Raw genomic sequence first — 27,261 nt, forward strand, 5'->3', positions numbered from 1 at the left:
CTAACGAGATTATCTACAACTTTCAATAATAAAATTTTACTTATTACAAATTTTATATTTTCGCTATATTTCACTATTTGGCTTTTAATTGGAATCTCATAAGACTTCCAATATTTTATGAGTGATTCTAAAGATAGTTTTACTTCATTTCTAGTAAAAGCTATCTGTTAAAACTCAACATTCAAATTCACATAATATTCCATAATATTATTTACTTAAAAGACGATTTCAAAACGTGTATGTTACAAGAAGGCTCCGAAAAGAAGAGCTTTTCGGATCGGAAAGTTCTGCCCCCATAGAGCCCGGTTTCTAGCAAACCCCTCTGTAAGTGAGTTATGGTTACCCTACTCTAAGTATAAATTATGTTTAAATTTATTATCGTTATTATGAACTTATAAAAAATATATATTATAAAATATAATATATAAAGTGTTATTATAATATCTTTTAACCACTCGCAGTAGGGGGAATCTGGTTTGAAGGGCCGCATAGGGTTCTTGGATTTCAGAAGTACTATAATGCCAAAATGGTCCTACCCTCCAGTGTTTAATGTCTGGCCCCTGTCTGTACATAGTGGTTGAAATTTTTAACACTTATAAAACAATATCTGTTGTATATAGTCGCGATAAATTTAGACTAAAATCTAGTGGTAATAATACAAGGTTTCGTCGAAAGAATGTAGAATCGTTAGAAGCGAAGCGCTGCTTGAGTTGGGAATCATTATTTTAACAAGTAAGTGCATAATTACTTTCATCTTATATATATATATATATATATATATATATATATATATATATATATATATATATATATATATATATATATATGAAGTATTTAATATAAATTACGTGCTATGTGTGCATACTATATGTGTTCTTGATATCTATGCTGGATGAACAAAATATACATGTTTTATTTGGTTTAAACTGTATATGTATTTTATACCTATAAAAATATTAGGTAAAGATGGATAGATGAATGATCAGAGATGAAAGATGATATAGATAAACATTAGTAGCTATGGACTTACTTCTTGATAGATAAACCCTGGCAGCTACGGACTTACTGCCTTACAAATGAACATTGGCAGCTATGGACTTAGTGCCTTACCAATGAACGTTGGAAGCTATGGATTTAATGTCCTATAGATGAACATTGGCAGCTATGAGTTTAGTTCCTAATGGATAACATTGGCTGCTATGGACTTAGTGTCTAATAGATAACATCGACAGCTATGGACTTAGTGCATGTTGGATGAACCTTGGCAGCGATGGACTTCGTGCCTATTCCTTAGGACAATCCTCAGGAATAAATATTGAGGATTATATGATTCTTAGGGAAGATGCTTGAAAATAAAGAAGATAATGGGGATGAGTAATTGGGTTACTTGTTTGATGATTAAACATAATAATTATATTATTGTGGGTTGAAAACCCTATGTACTCACCAGGTTTTCCAACCTGATCTGCCCAGTTTATTTGTATCACAGGTGTCGATACGAAGCTACATTACACTGAGAGATTAAAGGAGATATAAATCACTAGTGTAAATGAATGTAAGGTCTCTTTATGCTTATGTTTCTGTATTGACGATGACATCCCAAAGTTTTAATATAAACAAAATACATTTCTTCGAAAATGCTTTGATAAAATATTTATCATGTTTTCTGGGAGCAAATTTCGCAATATTACTCTTTAAAATGAATACTCTGATTTTCAAATAAACATAAATAAAATTTTTAAAGTGACCGTGAAATTGAGGATGTCACATCTGGTATCAGAGCATTAGTTTAAGCGAACAGGGAATATGGATTTATTTCTAAACTTAAACTTAGAATGCTAAGCGATGATTGTGAGATGAGTGTCTGCTATATTTAGGATGTATGCCTGAATAGACATAAGCACTAACTTATTTTTGGGGAGATGCCTAAATTGCTATTATGTGCTAAATGATTTATGCTATAACATCCTTTATGTTGTTATCGTTTGATCGAATCTATGGTCTGTTGCCGATTGGATCTGGAAACTTTATGTGTTCAGATTTCTAAACGTTTAATTACGGTATTAGAACTGGCATGTAACTTTTCGAAATGATAAGAGGATTTATATGACTATCGTAAATAAAGCTTACCATATCTTAATTCTCGTCACTGCACACCAAACTTCTGAATTGATGTATAGATCGACATGGTGAGAACTCGAAGTGGATTCGGAAATTCTAATGGGAATGCTAATGCTAATCAATAGCCTGTGACTGAGCGTGCACCAGAGGTAGCAGCTGCACCCGAGCCAATCACAATGGCAGGAGTACAAGCAATGATACAAATGATGTTGGTTCATCAGATGGAAGAGACAAGGCTTCTGCTCCAACATAATAGGGGTGAACCTACTGTGCCTATTGTGCATCACAAAACTGAATGAAGAATTGTTAGAGGAGGGAAATTACAACCGTACTGTGAGTCAAGTTAGTCCCCGAGTGGTCAGGAGGAACGACCCGAACAGAAGGATTGACAGGGATGGGCACATGTATAATAACTTCTTGGGTGCTAAACCACCAAGTCTTTCTGGAAGCCCAAAGCTGATGGAAATTATGGACGGGATCTCCGAGTTGGAAATGGTATTTGAAAGCTGCAACTCCAGCGATAAGCAAAGACCATCTTTGCAGTCAGACAACTAAATACCGAAGTTTTAATTTGGTGGAAGTTGTTGGCAGATACAATGCCAGAGGGAGAAGCTATGTGAATATCTTGGGAATAATTCATGGAGCAGTTGAAAATGTAATACTACTCAGAGATAGATCGGATAGACCTAAACAACGAGTTTTAGAACCGGAAGAAAGGGAAGATGAGTGTTGATGAGTATGCTGATGGGTTTGAGCCAAAAGAACATCCTATGTGCTCATGCAAACCCTAAAGCTTGGATCTAGGTTTCTCTAGTGTATATGCAATTCATCCAAGACTTATAAACCCTAGATCTAGCATGCATCTTTTTAAATTAACATATGAAAACAGATCTAGATGATTACCTCTTCTTCAATGGCTTGAATCTTCTTGTCTTGGAGCTTAGAGTCACAAGTGTCACTCCTCTAATGGCTTACAAACACCACAAGCAAGAGGATGCTAATTGAGAGAGAGGGGATGGCACAATTTCAGCTATGAAGACTCCTAGGGTTTCAAGTTGCCAAAAATTGGATGCCCTAGGGTCTTATTTATACTGGTGCTGCTACGGTTTCAGTCAAAACCCTAATTGACAGCTTAGGCCTTAAGCAATCCAAGTAAGCTTTTGGAATAGGGCCCTTATGGCCGAAATTAGGGTGGACACATCCCTAATTTCGTCCATGCCTAGTCTATAAGCCTTCTCAGCCCAATATTCGACTATCACACATTTGACAATTTAAGTCCCCTACATTTAGTTAATGTCTTTTAGGCACAGAATTAATTCTTGTCTAATATTAATTAAACTATATGATTTCCCCGTTAATATATTATTCATATAATATATTAATAAACCATAATAATCCCTCTACTCATAAATCATCCTATCATGTTGCTTTGGTGAAGGCAACCCAAAAGGACCATGCACAACCGGGTCAAGTACATACCAAATATAGTTACGGGCTTAAACACTACTCCAACTACAAATGTAAGTACAATCCGATTAGCAATCGTATCTCTCAAAGATGTTGTCGAACTCTGATCTTATCAATCACATGTCCTTCAGATAAGGGATCGTATAGTCCTCCGTTATATATATATCGTGCGTACAATTACATGGAACATAGTCATACTTATTGTCCAGCAATTCATTTCTTGATCTCTGATTCTTCTGACATAGAAGTTAATTGAACACATCAATTCAGTCCTGACCGGGCTCGACACATAAGTCAAACCAAATCATCGAGGTGCCCAGATATCGCTTTTACCCTCTTAGGATAAAAGGAAAAGATAAACTTCGACTTATATGCATTTACCATTCACTCATCAATTATACACAACAATGCGTTTTATAACATCAAGTTACTGATGCGTTTACACATTATCAATGCACAACCAACAAGCAAGCAATAAACCATATATCTAGGTTTTAAGACCATATGATATTATCGTCTTGCGATCACTCGAGATAAATTCCATGAAGTGATGCCAGCAAGTGCGGGTTAATCCAATGCTGAAATCAAATTCATAAGCACTCATGAACGTTGCAGAAAACATTTGCTATTTCTAATATACTTTAGACAATCTACAAACCAGTTCATGACAATCTTCTTTCACACCTACTCCCAAAGTATGAGCGACTATGGAACGTTAGAGTAATCTTATTATCTAGGAAGTCAAAACATGCAAAGTGAAACAATAGGTAAATAATCAACATAAGACAGTAACTTTACTTATAAATAATACTCTTTTATTTAGTCATCAAATTTCAATTACATTTATCTATTAAACGTTTGAAAGCTATCTAATCTAAACTAATATCGTCCTTCAGCCCGATGCTCCTAGCGTGCTACAAGTGCTTAACCCTACACAATCCCTTCGTAAGCAGATCTGCTGGGTTATCCTCCGATGATACCCTCTTCACTACGAGGAGTCCTTCTTGCACCCGATGTCGAATAAAGTGATATTTTATGTCGATATGTTGAGATCTGCCATGATCCCTCGGTTCCTTGGTCAAGGTAAGCGCTCCTTCATTATCATAGAAATTTTCCATGGGCTCCTTTATGGCTAGCACAACTCCAAGGTCTCCAATGAAGTTCCTCAACCATATCGCCTCCTTTAACGCTTCGCTTCCCGCTATATACTGTGACTTGCATGTCGAATCAGCCACGGTCTCCTGCTTGGAACTTTTCCAAGTCACTGTTCCTCCATTTAGGGTAAAGATTCAGCCCGACTGCGAACGGTAGTTGTCCCTGTCGGTCTGAAAACTGGTTTCACTATACCCTCGCACCCTTAAGTCATCACTCCCACCGAGGACTAGAAGCCATTCCTTGGTCCTCTGAAGTACTTAAGAATATTCTTGACTACGGTCTAATGTGCTTTGCCATGGTTCCCTTGATATCTGTTGACCATGCTCAAAGTGAAGGCCACATCAGGGTGAGTACAAGTCATAGCATACATAATTGAGCCAACTGCGAAAGTTTATGGTACCTGGCTCATCTCTGCTATCTTGACTTCGGTACTCAGGCTTTGAGTCTTACTCAACTTGGCATTACTTTGGATTGGTAACTCCCCCTTCTTGGAATTCTCCATACTAAAACGCTTTAGTACCTTGTCCAAGTAAGTATTCTGACTATGTCCTATTAGTCTTTTACTTCTGTTTTCACTATCCTTATTCCCAAAATATAGGTAGCCTCTCCAAGGTCCTTCATAGTGAAACACTTCCCAAGCCAGGACTTTACTTCCTGCAGCATCAAGATATCGTTCCTTATGAGTAGTATGTCATCGACATGCAATACGAGGAAGCTAACTATACTACCACTGGCTTTGACATATACACATGATTCATCCTCGCTTCACAGAAAACCAAACTCTTTGACCTTCTCATTGAAACAAAGATTCCATCTGCGAGATCCTTGTTTCAGTCCATAAATGGACTTCTCAAGCTTACACACTCTATTGGGGTGCTTTGCATCGACAAAACCCTTTGGTTGAGCCATGTAATCATCCTCAGCCAACTTCCCGTTAAGGAAAGCGGTTTTGACATCCATTTGCCATATTTCATATTCAGGAAATGCAGCAATGGCTAGCATCACCCTAATAGATTTTATCTTCGCAACCGGTGAGAAGGTTTCATCATAGTCAACTCTAGGAGTTTGAGTGAAACCATTCGCAACCAATCGTGCCTTATAGGGGTGTACATTCCCATCCATGTCGGTCTTCTTCTTGAGATCCACTTGCACCCGACTGTCTTACGACCTGGTACATTGTCAACCAAATTCCAAACTTGGTTGTCATACATGGACTGAATCTCGCTGTCCATAGCCTCTTTCCATTTTGCAAACTCTAGGCCTGCCATGGCTTTCTTGTAGCTGTTAGGTTCATCCAAATTCACCAGTGTACTATCACTAATGAACATATCACCCTCACTTGTTATATGAAAACCATATAACACAGGCGGAACACTAACTCTAGGGGCATGTCTAAGAGGTAAGGACTGGTCAATCGGTTTAACCGGAGTTTCATCCTCAGGTTGAGCGCCAGCGTTAGAGGTTCCTTCATCGCTCGACTCTTGAAGCACTTCAAGACCGATTTGCCTCCCAATTTCCCCTTGGCTTATGAGTTCTCTCTCTCGGAAAACCCCTCTCCTCGCAGCGAAGACAACATTGTCACTCGGTCTATAGAAGAGATATCCAAAGGCCTTTTGCGGGTAGCCGATGAAAATACACCGCTCACTACGAGGTTCGAGCTTGTCATGAGTCTCTCGTCTTACGAAAGCCTCGCAACCCCAAACCTTGATATGTGCTAATGAGGGAGCTTTCCCTGTCCACATCTCGTGAGGTTTTTTGTCAACCTTCTTCATAGGGACTAAGTTAAGGATATGGGCGGCAATCTCTAAGGCATACCCCCATAATGAGATAGGTAGCGAAGCACGACTCATCCGTTGGGTTTTTGAGCATTCTAACACTCCTAAGTGTATGTTTTCTCTATTATACACGCACATATCAATTTTCTCTATTATACATGTAAATATCATTCTAACCCTAAATACCTTGGATCTATGTTTTCTCTATTATACATGCAAATATCAATTTTCCAAGGTATTGTTCTAATTAGCATAATATGAAGAACATATAATATAAATTCTAGTAGAATTACATTCCTCTTTGTTGTAGCTTGATTCCATAGAGCTTAAGAGCCTAGTGCCCCAAGTGTGACGCCTCAAATGGTTCACACAACATCAAATACACTTATAATAACTTGAGAAAATGAGACACTTCATGAAATCGGCTAGCCCTCACCATTCCTTCATAGTGCATGGTTTTTGGGATGAATAAGATGCTTATATAGTGTGTCACAATTAGGGTTACACCATGTAACCCTAATTATCATGGCCTTTCATTTCCATGATCCATGGGTACAAAAAACACCATGGAGCATCCTAAGGGTTTTAACCCAACTTGTTAATCCATGGAGCATTAGCCCACTATATAAGTATGGATGATTTACACAATCAACCCATATATTTAATTAGTCTCCTTTTAATCACTTAATTAATTCCAAATTAATTCTTGATCAATACTAATTAAATAATCTTATTAATATATTAGAACTTATAATATATTAATAAACCTTGAGTGGTATTTCTCTCATTTTAGTCTATCCAAGTGCATGATGTCATGCAACCCAAACGGACCATGCCAATCGGGTCAAGTACATACCAAATATAGTTATGGACTTAGACACTAATCCAACAATGTCCCACTTGGATAAGTATAAAAACTATTATTGCGTATGACTTCAAAACCCAACTAGCAATCGTAGCTCTTAAAAGCTACTGCCGTCAAACTCTGAACAAATCAATGATGCGTCCATCAGATAAGGGATCATATATTCCTCCATTCTAGATATCATATGGACTAAGACATGGATTATAATCATTCTCTCTGTCCATTTGTTGTTTTTCGATTTCCGATTTATGACGACCACTAATTGAACAAATCACATTAGTCCTGGCTTGGCCAAGCACTTCAGGGTGTCATCACTAAATCATCGAGGGGCCCACATATATCACTTTTATCCCGAAGGTAAAAGGAATGGATAAACTTCGACTCATATGGCTTGTTCTACTACTTGTTGAATCATACACAAAGACACGTTTTATAACATCGAGTTACCAATGCGTTTTCGTGTAATCAATGTATAACCAAATCATAGTGACAACTTATATCTCTATGTTTGAAGAATATAAGAAATTATCGTCTCATGGTCACTCGTGATAAAATCCATGAAGTGATTCCAATGAGCGTGGGTTGAATCCAATACTCATAACTTATGAGCACCCATGACTGTTGCAGCACCTCTTGCTATGTCCACTACCTTGGACATCTACAAACCAGCTTCATGACAATATTGATTCATATCTACTTCCAACATATGACTGATTGTGGATGGTTTGAATAACTTAGTCATTCGAGAAGAACAACCTAGTTATTCTAGAAGTCAAAACATGCAAAGTGAAACACAAGAATAATCGAATCCAATATGGTCTCAGAACTTATGAATATAAATAAAACACCTTTTATTTATCACCATATTGATTACCCATCATTCATTGCATACTATTTCAAACTATCAACTTTATACTTGAAATAAAACAACAATTGTCCCATGCTCCAAGCATGTACACTATGTTTTTCTAAACACTAGTCATGCCATACACCAAGTATGCACACTATGCTTGTCCAAACATTAGTTATGCCATACACCAAGTATGTATACTAAGTTTGTCTAGTTCTTGTAGAAGTCAAAACATGCAAAGTGAAACACAAGAATAATCGAATCCAATATGGCCTCAGAACTTATGAATATAAATAAAACACCTTTTATTTATCATCATATTGATTAACCATCACTCATTGCATACTGTTTCAAACTATCAACTTTATACTTGAATTAAAACAATAGTTGTCCCATGCTCCAAAAATGTACACTATGTTTTTCTAAACACTAGTCATGCCATACACCAAGTATGCACACTATGTTTGTCCAAACATTAGTTATGCCATACACCAAGTATGCGTACTAAGTTTGTCTATGATCTTTACTTTGTGAAATAGATCGGTTGAACATAATTCCAATGATTCTCATTTCACAATCCCAAATCCTTACCGCAAATGCAAGAATTCCAAATCATGAAATTTACCTAAATCTGTTAGATTCTAAACTTATATACATTGATACTCTTGTAATGATTATGCACGAAGTCACAAAGACTTGTTAATAGACATTACAGAGTATTCCAATGGAGACCAACTCCATGGAACCTAAGTCTCATATTCAAATTTCATTGCCTTTGAACATTGTTCTTGCATTAAGTTTCCTAATCTTACACAGATTTAATGAATAACTTCCACCTATGGGAATATTCCCATATTCCCCTTTTGGCTATTACTCTTGAAAAAAAGTTGCCTCTTTTCAGAATATGTCAACACCATACTTCCAATTGTCATTGAGCAACCAATCTTTGGTAAACCTTAGATTGTCCTCAACAATTGCTTCGAAGTTGTTATGCAACCAATTGAGAACTCTCAGAACTCATATGCAAAGCCAAATTTAACTGGAATGGGCACAAAAATAGAAATATGTCAACATGATAGGTTATAAACCTCACATCGTGTGTTAGTGATAAACTACAAGTTTTTATTCTTGATTAGATCTTGAAATTCTTTCAGGATCTTTAAGACTCCCACTGTCCTTTTGACATATAAGACTATCTTGCCAAATATTCAAGAGATAGTGCGTATTCTTTATCAAGATAAACACTTCACACAATTGGCCTTAGTTGGTCTTTGTTTTATCCAAAACATCACAACTTACCAATTTCAAATGTACAAGAGTAGAAAACATTTTACTCTTACATTTGACAAGTGTTATAAACCTATTTAAGATGTGTCACTCAAGTTACAATATTGGAGTATGACTCTAAGACTTGTTTTGGAACGAAGTATGACTCATCTTATTGATTTGACCATTTCAACAATTCATGACCCCTCTTCTTAGCCATAATAATGCACTAAGATTGTCACATCCCAAAACCGGAACGGCGGAAACATTTTGGGGTGGAGGACGTCATGTTTAGTATCACAAGACATGTATCATAGTAAGCAAGTAATGAACAACGATTTCATTAGAAAGAAAGTGTTTACAATGTGTGTGTTCACAAACATAGAATACATATAGAAATAACTAAAAAGACTTGAAGCTATACTGCTCCATCTTCTGATTTCCCAGAGCGTGTACCCGTTTACTATTTTCCTGAGAATACAAGTTATTTGAAAGAGTTTATCAACAATTAAGCTGGTGAGTTCATAAGATTTTAGTGATGTGTAAGTTGTAGAAAGTTGTTGAAAAATGTAGTTGAAATGTAGTAAGTTATAAGTTCTGTTTTTAGTAAAGTTCGTCCGTTCCTCCAGAAAATCTTATATTTCCTACTTTGATGAAAGATACATAAAAATGATTCTACAATCCTTTCTATGAGTACTAAATGGATACAAGTTATATAAAACTCAGAGTAAATAAACAATCAATTATGCACATATGACCTAAGCCCACAACCAAACAAGGAACATGAAGTAAGGCGGATAGCACACATCCCATTGTTTGTTAGATCCTCGTTGTATATAACCTTGGGTATTCACTTGTTACTCATGGAGTTAATTATAATAGTTCCTTTATATTTAATGAAAATATCCTTTAAGAAAACCCTTATTTCTTATAATAAAATAGTGACCACATCGATTACTTCTATAATTACTTAGTTTATACTGGCTAAATATAATCTAATATCGAATAGATAGTTAATTGGGTGAATCTGCCCTAAGCCCACAACCAAACAAGGAACAGGAAATAAGGCGGAAAGCACACATCCAACTACCTGTTGGGTACTAATGATATATAACCATGATGTATAAACTAAGGTATTATAGAGTCAATCACCTAAAGTCCTTTAAGTTTACACTGGTTTAATAAAATGGATTAAACCCTTTACTGGTAAGTTTCTAGTTTTGTATGCCAAAAGTTCTGATTGAAAAGTATGCTTTGTACTAGAAAACTATGCATTGAATTAGTGTCCTATGACTGGAACCATACTTGGTACCCCTTATGATGACTTAACGTATACGGAACATATATATATATATATATATATATATATATATATATATATATATATATATAACTAAAATCGAATAGATAATAGGTTGGGTGAATCTGCTCTAAGCCCACAACCAAACAAGTAACAGGAAATGAAGCGGAAAGCACACATCCTATTACCTGTCGGATTCTATTTATATATATCCCTTGATGTGTACATTAAGGAATCATAAGGTTAGCATTATGGTCCGTTTCTACCGAATGTACTAGACCCGACTGTTATGTTTGTCGTTTGTAAAATGTAAGTACTGTAGTATTGTATATAGTAACTACTATTGTACTAATTGCCTTAAATTGATATATTACATGAGTTTATTTAAAAAAAAAAAAATAGGAAATTTTAACAATTTGAAATGTTTGAATTTGTAAGAAAAATGAGAAATTTTTTGAATTATTAAAATTAATGAGGCTTTAATGTATTGAATACATTACAAATATACACCATTTTTAATAAATACCTTACATATATATTACCTTACATATTAAATGTGGATTTTAATTTAATAAAATGAAAAATACAATAAAATGACAAGTGGAAAATAGAAAATTTAAAAATTCTATAAAATGTCATGTGTCCAAATAAATGAGAAAATGACATGTAGCAAAAAAAACCTTCATTTATTAGAGTAGATCTAAGATCTATATGTTAGTTATGGCCGCTGCTAACCAATTTGTAATTAAGAAAAATCATTACTCTATCCTGATAACATTTACTCTCGAATGAGAGAAACGAAGGAATAGGCAAAATTGCAAATGGAATCTTACGGAAAATTTCTCTCAATGGTTTCAACAAAAGATTTTGATATATCGTAATTATATTTAAAACTATGTTATAATTAGTGGAAACCACGGTCTTTATATTTAAATTTTTTATACAAATAAAAAAATAATAAATATAAAAAAATCCAAGATATTGTCGATTGTAAGTAATTATGAATTAATTTGTTAAACAAAATAAACATAATTATTAGGATATGATTTTGTATTTTCAAATTTTGGAATTGAATTTGAATTGTTAAAAAAATAATAATAAAAATCATAGAAAAATAACAGATGTCAAAAAGATAAAAAAAAACTGCTAGTATCATTTAATGTAAGTTTGTAAATTAGACAAACTATTACACCAACAAAAAGAAAAAATTTCTTGATGGTCGCTCGTAATATCTTTATCACTTCCAGATAATATGAGATGGTTGAATATCACTTATGTTTCTTTTTCTTTTCCGTTTTATATTCACAATCCCACCTCACTTCCACTATTGCTAACTATGTACGATGAATAATTCATAGATCATATAATTATTTATATAAATGAATGATTTTTTATCTATAATTTATATTTATTCTCATATTTGATCTTTTATGCTATGATGAACAATTCGATAAGTGCAGAATCATTGTTTATGCACAAAACAAAGACAAACATGTTATTAGATATTTAATTATTTAAAAAAAGATAGGGTTCGGAATGTTTCCTCTTCATTATGCACAAAACAATTCGACTCATACGTTATGGTATTTGTATTATAGTTTAGAAAGAAAATTTTGTTTTAAGTTTGATGTTTATTTATTTATTTATTTATTTTTATATCATAGTTAGTTTAAAGCTAGTGTGCGTTTACTTATAGTCGCTCTTAAACCAAATTGAAATTTTAGAAAAAGTAATACTTTATCCAAACAAAATTAGTCTTGGATAGAGAGAAAAGGACAAAAAAAAAAGATGCAAATTAAATCTTATGGAAAAATTTCTTTTATATAAAGTTGTATTACACATTCTCTTTTATAAGTTAGGCACAACTTTTTGTTTTAATATTAACAAAAAAGCTTAAATTAATATAATAAAAGATAAAACATTTCTCTTATATCATATTGATTTAAAAAAACAATCAATTTAAAATTTGATAAAATATGGCTTTGTCCAAACAGTATTTAATCTTCAGTGAAAAAAATAAGAAAGATGCAAATAACATCTTATGAAAAACTTTTCTTATAGGCTTATAGCAAACGATATTCATTCGCTTTTGTAAGTTAGATAAAATGGTACAACTCATGTTTTTTGCTTTTATATTAAAATTTTTCAAATTAATGTGGTTAAACAAAAACCAATTATCTTGATTTATAATAATAATAATAATAATAATAATAATAATAATAATAATAATAATAATAATCTATTTTTTATTAAAAATGAAATAAAGATGGGAAATGGTCCAACTGAACATCAATAATCCTTGTCGCGAGGGTTGTCCTTGATGTGAGGAGTAGGAGCAGCCAAATAAGACAATAAATAAATAAATAAATAAATTAAAAAAAAAAAAAAAAAAAAAAAAACAATAAATAAGTGTCTTGTAATGTTTAATTAATATTTATAGTCCAAGCTTATAAAATAGTAAGAAAAAAACGATAAGAGCTAAGATTCGATTTATTTATTTAACTCTAACATCACCATTTATAAATTCAAGCTTACATAAAAATAAAGAATACGCGAAAATGGTGGTAAGGAGATACATTTGACCTTGACTTCTTTATCTTTACATAAAGAGATAAGTTTTCCAGAGTGTTTCAATGTAGGATTATCCCCTCTTTTATTTTATTCTAATGCTTTCCTACCTCTATTACTCTACATCCGTTGTTACTAGATCTTTAAGAGATATGAGTATTATATTTATATTGAGAATTGAAAACTTTTTATTTGTATTTTTGAAACTACCAAAATAGCCAAAATTCCTAATGGCTTATCCATTATAGTTCAAAATTAACATTTATCCATCCTAAATTAACCACCAAAACCACATGTTATTACGGAAAATCTACGGTCAACTTAGGTCTGACAATCATGTTATGTTCGGGCTGACGGATATGTAATGCACAAATTTTACATCGAATGTCTATATACTGTAGGTTTCTTATGAAACCGTAAGTTTTTTAAACTATACATTTTGGGAAACCTTAGACGACTAAGAGCAAACCGTAGGTTTCTAAAAACCTAAGGTTTTGAAGTGAAAAATGAAAAAAAAAAATTAAATATACATTGCCGTAATAGTAGGTTTCAGGCATTGGCGGATCCACAATAGACTCTCAAAAAAAATTTAATAGTGTTAATTTTTCCGGAAAAAATCGTTTTATGTTGCGGTTTTTTTTTGGAAAAAAAATTAGGCTATCCTAAAAATTTAAGGTTCTTTCTAAATTGTCCAAAATACAAACTAGCCCAAATGGTCCAAAATTTTTAAGCTCACGCAAACTAATTTATTGAAACAAAGAGGTATTAAGCCCAATTAGTTTAATGAAAAAAAATCGTACGTCCTAATCCTTCTGTGATTGTCTACTTCTTAATTGTCGACTCGTCATTTGTTTTTATCGACTTATCCTATCGCCGGCTTCATCGCAACCCTCATCCACAGAGCCACAGTGTCGTCGTCGCGTGCCAGAGGGAGAATTCCGGCGACCTCCTCCTCCTCCGCTCCTCCACAATGAAACAAGTTAGTATATAAAAAAAATACTTAATCCTATTATGTATTTAGGTTAATTCAAATTCAAATTTTTTGTCGTTATGCTTGAAAAATTAGAAATTACTGATTAACTTTGTTAAATTAGGGACATAAGGTTAATAATTAATGATTATTTGTTGTTGAAACTTGAAATCAAGTTATAGTTGATACATTTTAATTGTAGGTTGCTATTTGTTCATTTGTTATTGAAACTTGAAATCAAGTCTATAGTTGATATATCTTGATAAATGATAATTTGATTGTATGTTGTTATTTGTTGACTGTTATTTTTTTTTCTTATTGTATATTACATTATTTTTTTAGGACATCCCTTTATTTTGACCATGGCTCCAACGCTCCGCCATTGGTTTCAGGTGAAAGAGTATGCGAATTTTATCACTTACGGTTTTGGTGGTTAATTTGAGATAAATGTTAATTTTTTGCTATAAATGGATAAGTCATTAGGGATTTTAGCTAGTTTAGTAATTGCCTCATATTTAATAAAAACTAGTTTAATATTTGAAACTATTGTTTGGATTTTATGGATAAATCATTATGAATTTTGGCTAGTTTAGTAATTGCGTTACATTTTGACCAAACATGGTATACTATACAAAAATGTGATGAAATTAAGTATTTCTCTATAACTATTATCTCTCAGAACAAATTTGAGTACACAAGATTTCATCATATATCAATCAATTCACTATCATAAATGTAGCAAATAATTCTTCAGTTATATCATAGTGTTTTTTATGGTGTCTCCTTTCTGGTCGCCTATGTCATAATGAACTTAATTATGCTGTGCGTAACTAGAATACCCATCCTGATCACTTTTAAATGGCAGTGTTTAGTGTCTACGTTTCATACATAACATAAAATGCCTCCTCTGCACATATATACGAGTACATAATCCAAAAAGTAGATTTCCGAAATCAGAAGAAGGTTTTAAATCAAATTAATAGTGAAGGCACTCACAATATCACATGAAAAAACTGAACAGTTTAAATTTAATAAGATAGATTATGCAAAGCAACGTATTTTTCGGTTTGTTATACTTGGGATACTATTATTTTCTTGAGAAAATGACAAAAATAGCCATTTACACTAATTACATTACAAAAATAGCCAAAAAAACTGAAGTTGCAAAAATAACCATGAATTTCGCAGATGGAATAGTCCCATCTGTGAAATGGACTTTCCATCTGCGAATGTACAAGCAGCTAAAGCATAACTGTGCTTTAGCTGCTTGTACATTCGTAGGTGGTTTATTTTTTATTTTTTATTTTTTTTTCTCTATATATATTGAAATTGTAGGGTAAAATCGCAGATGGAATAGCCCCATCTGCGATTAACTCTGATTCCATCTGTGAAATTGCGGTTATTTTTTTAATTTTTTTAATTTTTTTTAAGTTTAACTATGAAATCAATTGGTTTGTAGCTCGGTTATATCTAAACGTACATCACCAACATCAACATAATGCCCGTAAACATGCTTTTTTCATTTTTTTGACTTGAATTTTTTTTCTTTTTAGTTTTATCTACCACACGCCTATTCATAACTTTAACTTCTTGTTCGGCAACATTATTTCGTAGTCAAACCAATTGATTTCATAGTTAAACTTAAAAAAATAAATAAATAAATAAATAAAATAAAAAAACAACCGCAATTTCGCAGATGGAATCAGAGTAAATCGCAGATGGGGCTATTCCATCTGCGATTTTACCCTACAATTTCAATATATATAGGGAAAAAAATAAAAAAATAAAAAATAAACCACCTGTGAATGTACAAGTAGCTAAAGCACAGTTGTGCTTTAGCTGCTTGTACATTCGCAGATGGAAAGCACACAGATGGGACTATTCCATCTGCGAAATTCATGGTTATTTTTGCAACTTCGGTTTTTTTGGCTATTTTTGTCATTTTCTCTATTTTCTTTAGAAACATAGCTTTTGTATAAAGTCAATTTTAAAACTTATATATATATATATATATATATATATATATATATATATATATATATATATATATATATATATAAGTTCAGGTTCATTTGACACCATTCTAATTTTGTGAGACTGTGAGACCAAATCTAAAAATAATTTTAAAATGCAAAATAAATGGAAAAATCCAAAATTTCTTTTTTTTTTTAAATATTATTTTCGGAACTTGAATTAACTAAAAAAATAAAAAAATAAAAAAAAATTTCGTTTTTTTTTTTTTTGAAAAATACGTGAAATATTCTAATAGAATATTACACTGACATATCTCAGACTTAGCCTTTCTCTTTACCATTGGGTCAAATGACTTGACCATGGCCGATCCCTTTCCATTGGGGAGATAAAGTTTTTCTGGCCTTCTAATGTTACCATTGTCAATGTCCATGGAAGTTTGGGAAGTAGATCTTCCAATCAAATTTGTTTTACCAAATCTCCAAATCATTGCTGATTCAGTAGCAACAAGCAAATAGGTAAGATCAATAAGAGTCATGTCGTGATCTGTCATCAGGGAGTGACTAAAGAACTCAGTCAACAACCAACTTCCTCAAGACTTCGACACCCAACTCTCCCAGTTTTTCAATATGTGACCTCATCTCCAAGATGTGAGCACATATAGACATTGCTTGCCTATAGGGATTGAGTGACCTTGAACTTTTCAAGAACTTGTGGGTTAGGGAGAATAATTGGAGTGGGTGGAGGAAGTGAAGTATGATTTCCAGTCCCATTAATGCACGATAAAGGGATTAATCTTTCACCTTGATCGTCATGTGGGATATCATCTTCATTAGGAAAGCTTTATCCAAAAGGATAAGGAAGACCATAGTTGTCATAACCAGACATCTATGAGGGATAAATTCAAGTTTAGTTGATTTAAGTCCTTAATATAACACCCAATATGAAATATTATGTAACGACCGAAAAATACAATCAATTTAAATTTTTCAAAAACGTCTCGATTTCCATTAGATCTTTACAAAAAGGTTTTCAATACAAAACATTTAACGTGCTCCCAGAATCACAATACTACAAAATCATGAGGAGCGGTAAGATCACGCCTTCGCCTTGCCACAGTCTCCTGAAGAACCTGAAAAACATGAAACCACAACTGTAAGCCCGAAAGCTTAGTGAGATATCCCCAAAATACCAACCATAAATACCATACACGCATAACATGCCATAACATATCCGATCACAGAACAGCCATGCACTTCGGGTCTACTGTGTGACTGGTCCGCTGCACCGGCCTATAGTCCACCTGGTCCACCCTCTGAGTCTATCCACATACATCGAGTCTACAGTGTGATTGGTCCGCCCGCTCCCGGGCCTTCAATCCACCTGGTCCACTCTCTGAGTCTACAGTATGACTGGTCCGCCCGCACCGGGCCTTCAGTCTATCTGGTCCACTCTCCGAGCCTTCGGCATGTCTGGTCCGCCCTTTCGGGGCCTACAGCCTATCCGGTCCGCTCGCTGGGCCTTCGGGACATCCGGTCCGCCCTGGGTATCTTGGCCTACAGCACGCAGCAGGACCCGCCTCAACCCAACTCCAGTCCAAACAACCATGTGCACATATACATACAATCATATAGCAATTCACAGTCAACAAGCAGATCAAACAGATCACATAGCATATCATCACCCTAACCAGAATACCGACCTAACAGGTCACTAGCATAGCATCTCCCTATCTCTCAGGATACCGATCTCAATCAGGTCTCTATATATACCATCCTAGCTCTCAGGATGCAAACATATCTTAGCAACAACATAACAACAACTACCCGGATCTCAATCCGATAAGGGCCGGCCTTGGTGCCTTAGACCCTGATTATATAGTGAGGATAACTCACCTCGAAACTGCCGACTGAACAGATAACCCAAGCTGCTCCGATCATTGATACGATCTCCACCACTGGACAACCACCAATGCACTGAACTCAAAACAATAATCAACAATTACCATAATGCCCCTGGAAACCACTGGTCAACCCTTGGTCAAAGACAAGGTCAAAGTCAACCCCTGACTGACCCTACTCGCCGAGTCAACCCGATGACTCGCCGAGTCCCCATACTCAGAACTTCCCTCAATCCGCGACCTAACTCGCCGAGTCACCCCGAGACTCGTCGAGTTCAACAACTCTGAGTCCACTCGCACATAACTCACCGAGTCATCCCTTGACTCACCGATTCTCGACTCGACCAGAAAATATTGGGACTCTTCGACAAGACTCGCCGAGCCCAAGAACAGACTTGCCGAGTCTAAGGCTATCTTCAACCTACTCGCCGAGTTGTTCATACAACTCGCCGAGTTCCAGGCCATCTTCATCCCACTCGCCGAGTTGTTCTTCCAACTCGTCGAGTTCCAGCTCATCTTCAACCAACTCGTCGAGTACACCCATGTGACTCGCCGAGTACCACCGGTCTGAATCCATTCAGAAGCATTCCAGGCCATGCAATTGCTCCAAAACATAGATCTAACCTCCTACAACTCATTCATCACGTAAAGTGGCAAACTTTACGTGAATCCAAAGAGATCTATGCATTTTGCACGTTAGGGCTAAGGTTTGGGACATGATAGCTTCATCCAACACTCAACACAGGGACTTTCATGCATTCCAACTCTTCTCCATTCCAGATCTGAGGTAGCAACCTCAGATCTAACCTCTAAACTCCAACACATCCAAAGTCATGATCTCTAATACCCCCAAAATGATGCATCTAGGAAAAAGCAGCTCAAAAACGAGATATTACCTCAAAAGAACGCCCCAACTGCAATGAAACTTGAATCCAAGCAAAGCCCCTTGCTCCAAGCCTCTCCTTCTCTAAGATCTCTTCAATAACCACCTCTCCAAGCTCTAATTTGCTCAACAATGGTGCTTCTCCATGATTTTAGGGTTTCTGGGACTCAAGGGGGAATAAAGAGGCTGGGAGGAAAACATAATGTTCTTTATATAGGGGTCAACCCCGAGAATTAGGGTTTTCTCCACTCAGCGCCTACTCGCCGAGTCCACCTCATTGACTCGCCGAGTCGGCTACTTAACACGCGACCAAATCGCGACTCTACTCGCCGAGTCCATCCATGGACTCGCCGAGTCACTCTTTCCCAATTTACTCTTTTAGCCCTTCCACTCTACTCTTGATATTTCGGGATGTTACAATTCTCCCCCACTTAAATTAGGCTTCGTCCTCGAAGCCTACAGCAATTCAATCCCAAAGATACTCCCACAATGCGCCACCTGGCCTTAACCGGGCCAAGTCCCTCAAGGCATACCCATCGAAACTCAAACACACTTTCTCTTTCCTTACGGTGTCCTGACCACCGTCTCGAGCCGGGCACCGGCTGTACCCTCTGATAATCACACTCAACAACCGAGAATTACCCATGACGCATCACTGCCCCAAATCTCAACAATCACTCGACCCGTAAGGGCTTAGAAAGCCCCGAACCATCGGATCCCCGATTCGAATCCCACTCTATCCATTCTGCGACGACGGAAAGACCCATTCTCAATCTCAGAGCAACTCCCACGAGTTCTCCTCTTGCAATCACATACACATGCTGTACCTTCTCCAACACCCTCAGGTTGGGAAACCTGATACACTGATGATATCCTCCAACACCCCCAGGATGAACCACTAATGCATATCCAATACCCTGATCAGAATCACACTGAGAGCCCAAGACTCTCTCTCTCTGCATCCCTTCCGAGTCTCTTGGCTCTTCCTCTGCGGAATTTCTCCGCAACCTTAGCGGACATCCCAAACCGGATGAGCTTCTATTCCACTGCCGCAAACATGGTGCTCAAGAACCATACTCGAATTACTCTAATCATAACTCTGCTCTGCCGCTTTCACTTCCGTGAACTTGCACTCCCTCTCGGAGTTACACACCTCTCTCACTTCCTTTTCCAAGGAATCCACTTGGCCATATTGCCACTCCAACAAGTGCCACGGTGCTCGCCCAATGCTACACCACCCTTTTTAGCATATCCGCTATCCATCCAACACACATACTCTGACACTCATCGCAGGGACTCTCAAGCCCATGCACCATCTCCACTAATCAAGATCTCTACTCGGGGCCAGACCTTCTAATGCAATCGCACTGCAACATACACAACCCATATCCTCAAATTGATCAACAATACATGCAGAGTCTTCAGCATGACTGGACCGCCTCACCAGGCCTTCAGCCCATCTGGACCACTCTCAGAACCTTCAGCCAATCTGGACCGCTCTCATTGCCTTCAGTTTGGCTGGACCGTTCTCCGAGCCTTCGGCCTGACTGGTACGCCTACTGGCCTTCAGTCTATCCGGACCGCTCAACTAGCATTCAACATTCCGGGCTATCCCCCCCGGAAATCCTCCCATGCATACTGTTCTAGCCCTCTAGGGGTTCCGAACTCTAACTCCATCGTACATACTCGATCCCGGCCTGCTCCCAGGCCCTCCATAATCAAATGCCCTAAGTCTGTATCCCGCCCCGCATGCCCGACACTTACTCCTATCTGCCTATACTCTGGGCTGACAGAACACTTGCTGAATCCCAACAGCAAAGCACTCTCGAATGCTCGACAATCTCCTAGAGAATTCTCCAATTCTCCCCCACTTGGGTACTAACTATCAACCACCGGTCGCATAGGATGTTCTTATAGCCAAAACCCATCAGTGGTATCGGAGCCTTGATTGGTTTCTATTGTATTGATGCCTTGTATGTTTGTTCAAGTTGAAAAAATTCGTTTTTTGTGAAACTGCCTGATGAACTCGGCGAGTCCCATTGTGGACTCGGCGAGCAGACCTCTACTCGGCGAGTCCATAGGGGTACTCGGCGAGTTCGAGCGTCAGAAAGAGGGGATATCGGGATTTCTTGTTGTTTATCTTTGAGATACTTGCCTTTATCATATTAGATCAATATAAATCCGATTTTATGATATATATGAGTATATTCTTGATCTAATTGAAGATATTTATCAATTAATAAAATATTTATTTCCTTATGTGATAATTGATTAATTATTTTGATTAAATTGGTAAATTGTTTTGCAAGAAATTATTAAATAAATCAAATATGGATAATTATGTGATTAAATGTTAATTTAGATTATTTGTTATTTGATCCCCAATATTTTGAAAAAGGTTTCAAAACTTGCCCTCAAGTTTTGGAATTTAAATTTTGATTAAAAGTTTAATTTTGATGTATATTTAAATTCTAAACCTAAATGTTTTGAAATGTTTCAAAACTTGCCCTCAAGTTTTGGAATTTAAAAGTAGATTAAAGGTTTAATTTAGGAATGTTAAATTCTAAAACCCTAGTATTGTTTTGAAAAGTTCAAATCACACCCTTATCATTTTATTAATTAATTAAGGTGTATAATTAAAAGAGGTTTAATAAATCCATAAAAGTTTAGGTTTACAATTTAATTGAATTAAAAGTATAATTGTTAAATTTGACCTCCTAGTATTTTAAAAGTGTAAAATACACCCTATACTATATATGACATTAAAAGTCTAACATTATATATATATATATATATATATATATATATATATATATATATATATATATATATATATATATATATGTATGAGTAAAACTCAGTCTTACCGTTAGTAGGCCTCATTCACGAAGCTGGTCTATAAGGGGTGTTTAAGGAAATTGCCTATAAAATGGCGATTGAATGGGTATCCACTCTTACCCACTGTAACATACACGTTCTGAAATTGTGTATTGTTATTATTAAAAGTGAATAAAATTGAGTGTTGAGTTCTAACAACTAGTTTTTACTAGAAATGAAGTAAAACTATGTTTAGAATCACTCATAAAATGTTGGAAGTCTTATGAGATTCCAATTAATAGTCAAATCATGAAAATTTAGCGAAAATATAAAATTGGAAATAAATAAAATTTTATTATTGAAAGTTGTAGATAATCTCGTTAGAAACATTTAGGCGAAAACCTCATCGAAATCCGAGTTATAACGAAGAAGTTATGACCAAACGAAGATCCGTGATAAATCCGGAAAATACCTTGTCGCGTAAAAATTTAGTTTTCGATAAACTAATTTTTAGCCTTACTAATGTAAATGAAAGTTGTAGAACTCGTGAAAATAATCAACTTTCATATAAAGACCGTTTGAATCTGACTTCGTATGAGGAAGTTATGATTTTTCGAAGTTTCAGCTTAGCAGTAGACAGCTAAAAACTCGAATTTTAGATCGAGTGATTTTTAGCCGACACAACTTAAACGAGAATTGAAGGTCTCGTCATTAGTAGTGCAATGGTAAAAAGTCTGACGAAAACGAACGTCGGATGAAGAAGTTATGGATTTTTAACGGATTTTCCTGTCCCGGTCTGTTAAAAATAATAATATTAAAATTAAAATCAAAATTAGCCGACAAGTCTAAACGAAAGTTGTAGAGCATAATTCTAGCTTCGCGTGCATATAAAGAACGTAAAAAACGGAGCTCGTATGCGAAAGTTATGGATTTTAGAAGTTTTTGCACATTTTTCGAGAAAATTCGTATGAATAGTGAAATGCCATGTCACCCTCGTATGCGAGGCTTCCACGTGTCGGACAGATGTTCGCTTCTGATTGGACCGCAGCCTTGCGTGTTGCCTTCTGATTGGACCAAGCCGAGGACCACTAAGCCCGGAGCACCTTCGCATGAGACACCCCCTTGATCACCCTCGCATGCGAGACCCACATGCGAGCCACCTGCTGTCCGAGCCGAAGACCCAGCCGATGACGCGCCTGAAGCTGATGACTCCTCGCATCCGAGCCTCGCTGGAGCCCTGCGAAGCTGCCATCTGGTCCGAACCTCGCAGCCACCGTCTCCTTCCCTTCGCTTCGGATCCGAAGCTCAGCCCTATATAAGGGGTGCGAGCCCTCTCGGCTAGTTTTAGAAATTTGGCATTTTCACCCCCTCTTTCAATATTTTTACGATCCCGACATCCCCCGAAGCCCCGGTACTGATTCTAAAGCCCGAAACACGCCCCGAGACTCCCGAGAATCCCGAAAAATTTATCTTTTCGGTTTTGAAGCTCTACCTTTTTAGAGTCCGGTTTTTAGCTAATTCTCCCGGTTTTCAACAAATAAAGTCATATTTGGAGCCGATATGCTGCTCAAATTACTATTTTAACCCCCGATTATTTTAAGGTGAGTTTAATATATAGGAACAATTGTATGTTATGTGTTATATGTACTACGTGCTTTTCAGCGTTATTATTCCGGGTTATTTTCCCGGGTTATTTTTATTTGCTATTTTTAATAGCAAAGTTAAACCTTTGACCATGTGATCAGTGAAAGGACTTAGATTCACGGTGGTACTGGTATGTAGCCTCTGGCCATGTAGAACATGTCTCGTAAGAGAATGACTTCTATTATATGACATTGGCAGAAGGTTAGATAGGACTGGTATGTAGCCTCTGACCATGTAGAGCATGACTCCGTAAGAGAATGAAATCTATTCTATGGTATTGGCAAATGGTTAGATAGGGCTTTAAGCCTGAAATCTACCAAAATGTTAATCCGAAGTTGTATATCTTCTGTGTCGTTTGGGCCAAAAAGTTTTATTCATGCATATCAAGCATGGAAATTGTTATGTCTCATTGATCGTAAATCTTTGAATCAAATCTTGAGTTGATATTGAAAGCGTGACATATGATACGCATATGCTATTGTTGTTCTTGTTCCCTTTTGCTTCTGTCATATTGATATATATAAGGCATAAGATTATATTGTATCTATTTATTGAATTCACTAAGCGTTATCGCTTATCCCTCTCAATATTTAACAATTGCAGGTGATGAGTATCCAATATAGTTTTATACTGCTGAAAGATTTAGAATAGTTAATACTATTTCTATGTATTTTATTGTTCATGTATGTATATGAATAGTAGATTCCTGGGTAGATATGAAATGTAATAAAACTTAGTCGGTTTGTATCCAATCCTTTGTAATCACTTTATCTATATAAAATATTGTTTTATAAATATGCATGTAGCATGTTTCGAGGAAGTAACTTAAGAATAATGTTGGAATAGTATGAAAGTTTGGGTCTTTCATAAATACGAAAGTCGGGGTCTTTCACCTACCGCACTCTTGACTAGTGGAGGGTCGTTAGCCGAACGGGTAGGATAGGACAAAACCTTCCATTATAAGTATAATGAAGTACAAAAGTAACTGAATGTTTTACAAATTCCCAATCTTAGTTACTTAGGCAAAAGTGAATTGATGCAATTCCATGAAATTACACTTTGTGCCCTTGCGAAGACGTTAGTGGAGCGTGTGTGGTTAACCGACACACTAAATGGTTCTAAGCAAAGGTAGCAAAGGGTGACTCAATGTTTGTCATAGATCGGTGGAGCGTGTGTGGATATAGACAATGGCAACGAAAGACATGCTATGATCAAAAAGTTTGATCATAAGAGAAAGGCAATGTCTGAACTAGTTCCATGTCCTGTTCCAAAAGAGTCAATTTGCTTTTATTGCCAAGAGAAGGGGCATTGGAGATGAAGCTGCCCTATTTACCTAAGAGAAGAGATGGGAGAGTCAAAACGTATGGCTCTGATTTAGGTAAAATCCATTGACTAACTCTTTTAAGCTCCTATTCTAGATTCTTAATACATAATGTGATAAGATTACAACTGATGTTTTGTAGGATCGAAGAAAAGAGAGGAAGCTTAAGGGAAGAAGTGAGCAGAATCTAACCATGAAGAAATGGATTTAGATCGCATTTCTTGAAGATTAGATTCTCGAGCTGCTACTTAGAGTTAGAATTAGATTGCTAATAAAGATGTATTAGCATAGTTTCTCAATGAATTGCATTGTAAGGGCAAATTTTTCTGCAATAAAATAAATTTTGATTTTATTTATTTATCCTTGCAATGGCGTATATGAAAAATTGATGTTTGAATGTTTCTATTATTATCAATAATGGATTTGATTCTTAGTTATATTATTTGTGGAAATATCGAGAATTTACCAAATAGGGAGAGTTTCTCATCACCCAAGTTTCAATTGGACAGAAACTTGGAATCATGCAACTTGGTTGCATGATGAATGAGAAATTTCATATTTGGAAATTAGACTAATTCATTGACAAAGTGTCAAGTGAAGGACTAGGAGATCGAGCACACAAAGTTGCGTGTTGATCAAGTCCACCATAAGAGTAACAAAGATATTCGTCATGATTTACTAAAGGTTTAGTAAATATGATTATACTTATAAGATTAAGTGTAATTCTGAATTGATTGAAAAAGTTTAAATCAATAGCAGAACGAATAAGAAGAATCAAGTAGGCAGAAAGATAAAAGGTTCTCCATTCTAAGAAGAAGGGAGAGTACCTTTTATGCTTTATGATAGGTCTTAATGATTAAGAACCATATCTTAATTGATCCTCTAAGCGAGTCTTACTACAATTGTATGTCTAAGAAGAGGAATCAAGAATTGAAGAAATGGTTAAATCAAGAAGTCAACCATACTTCGTTCCAAATCAAGTCTTAGAGTTAAGATTGTGACATTGAGTGATAAGTATTAAGAAGGTTAATAACATTCATCAAATGTGGAAAGTTGTAATGTCTTGGATAAGACAAAGATCAACTAGGACCAATTGTGAAGTGTTTTGATAAAAACTACGCTAACTCTTGAATATTTGTTTGTCAAGAAATGTTTATTGACAAGAGAATCTCATATGTCGAGGAGTCAGTAGGAGTCTTAATGGTCTTGAAAGGTTTCAAGAAGAAATCAAAATAGACCTTATCGATCATCACTAGCACACGAGTTGAGGTTTACAATCTATCGTGTTGACATTATTTTGTTTCTGTGCCATTCCAATTGAGTTAATTATGCATGTGAGTTCTATGAGTTCTCATTTCAACGCATAAAAGGAAGACACCTTGATCAATGGAAAGTACATTGATAGGAAAGGGTGAGCTGCTTAACTACTTGGAAGACATGGTGGGCAGCTGTGTTACCATAAGGCAAGAAGTCAAGATTAAGAAAGTTTGGTCCATATGAGTTTGAATATGTCGTAAACTTTGGTTTTGACAAATTCACATGGATAGGAACACATACACCATTAAAATCTAAGTGTCATAAGATTCCCTCCTTCATGAAAATGACTGTGAGGAAATGCTTTCACTAAGAGAGATTTTAAAAGGATAGTGACAGTGAAAATTGGATTCTCGAATTCGATTATGGTTACGGTATCCCTTTCCATGATTCGAATTGTGAGATTTGGCAATTAGTCTGAATTGTTTAGACACACATATGAGCTATCTAAGGGAAAGGTGTATAAGCTTAGATAAAGGATTATCAAAGCATTAGGTATTAGAAACATGAACTTAATAAATTCAATAAGTATTGTTTTTCTGGAAGTTAAGCTGGTTTCTGAATACATGTTAAAGCTAGTGGGAGCATAAGTGTTATGTTTATAATAATTATCATGATAGTGGGAGCATATATGTTATGATTGCATGATTATTATGGAAAGTATTTCAAGTTAGCAATATTAACTATAGAAAAACAATAGTCATACTTTGCAAAGTTGTAAAGGTTGAATAGTTGTTTTTCTATAATTAAGGGAGAGAATATTATGCTTCATTTCAAATATAAAGGCTTAGGTTGTGGAATGTTAATAATTTAGTCAAGGAAACATAGTGTGTTCACAAATTTCGATATGATTACGACATTCCTCTTCATAGTTCGAATTTTGAGAACGTAGCACATAAAATATTATGGCAGAAGATTGATAAAGTATCAAATCTTTATGTAAGACATCATGCATCGTGTCCAATACGCTTCGGGTATAGGATCGATTGCAAATGCTATAATATTTGACCATTCTAAAATTTTCCAAATGTCTAGCGCATTTAGAGGGAAAAGGACAAGAATCGGTTTTGACTA

The sequence above is a fragment of the Lactuca serriola genome, chromosome 4 (assembly GCF_051521515.1).
Source record: "Lactuca serriola cultivar US96UC23 chromosome 4, Lser_US96UC23_V15, whole genome shotgun sequence".
Taxonomy (NCBI): domain Eukaryota; kingdom Viridiplantae; phylum Streptophyta; class Magnoliopsida; order Asterales; family Asteraceae; genus Lactuca; species Lactuca serriola.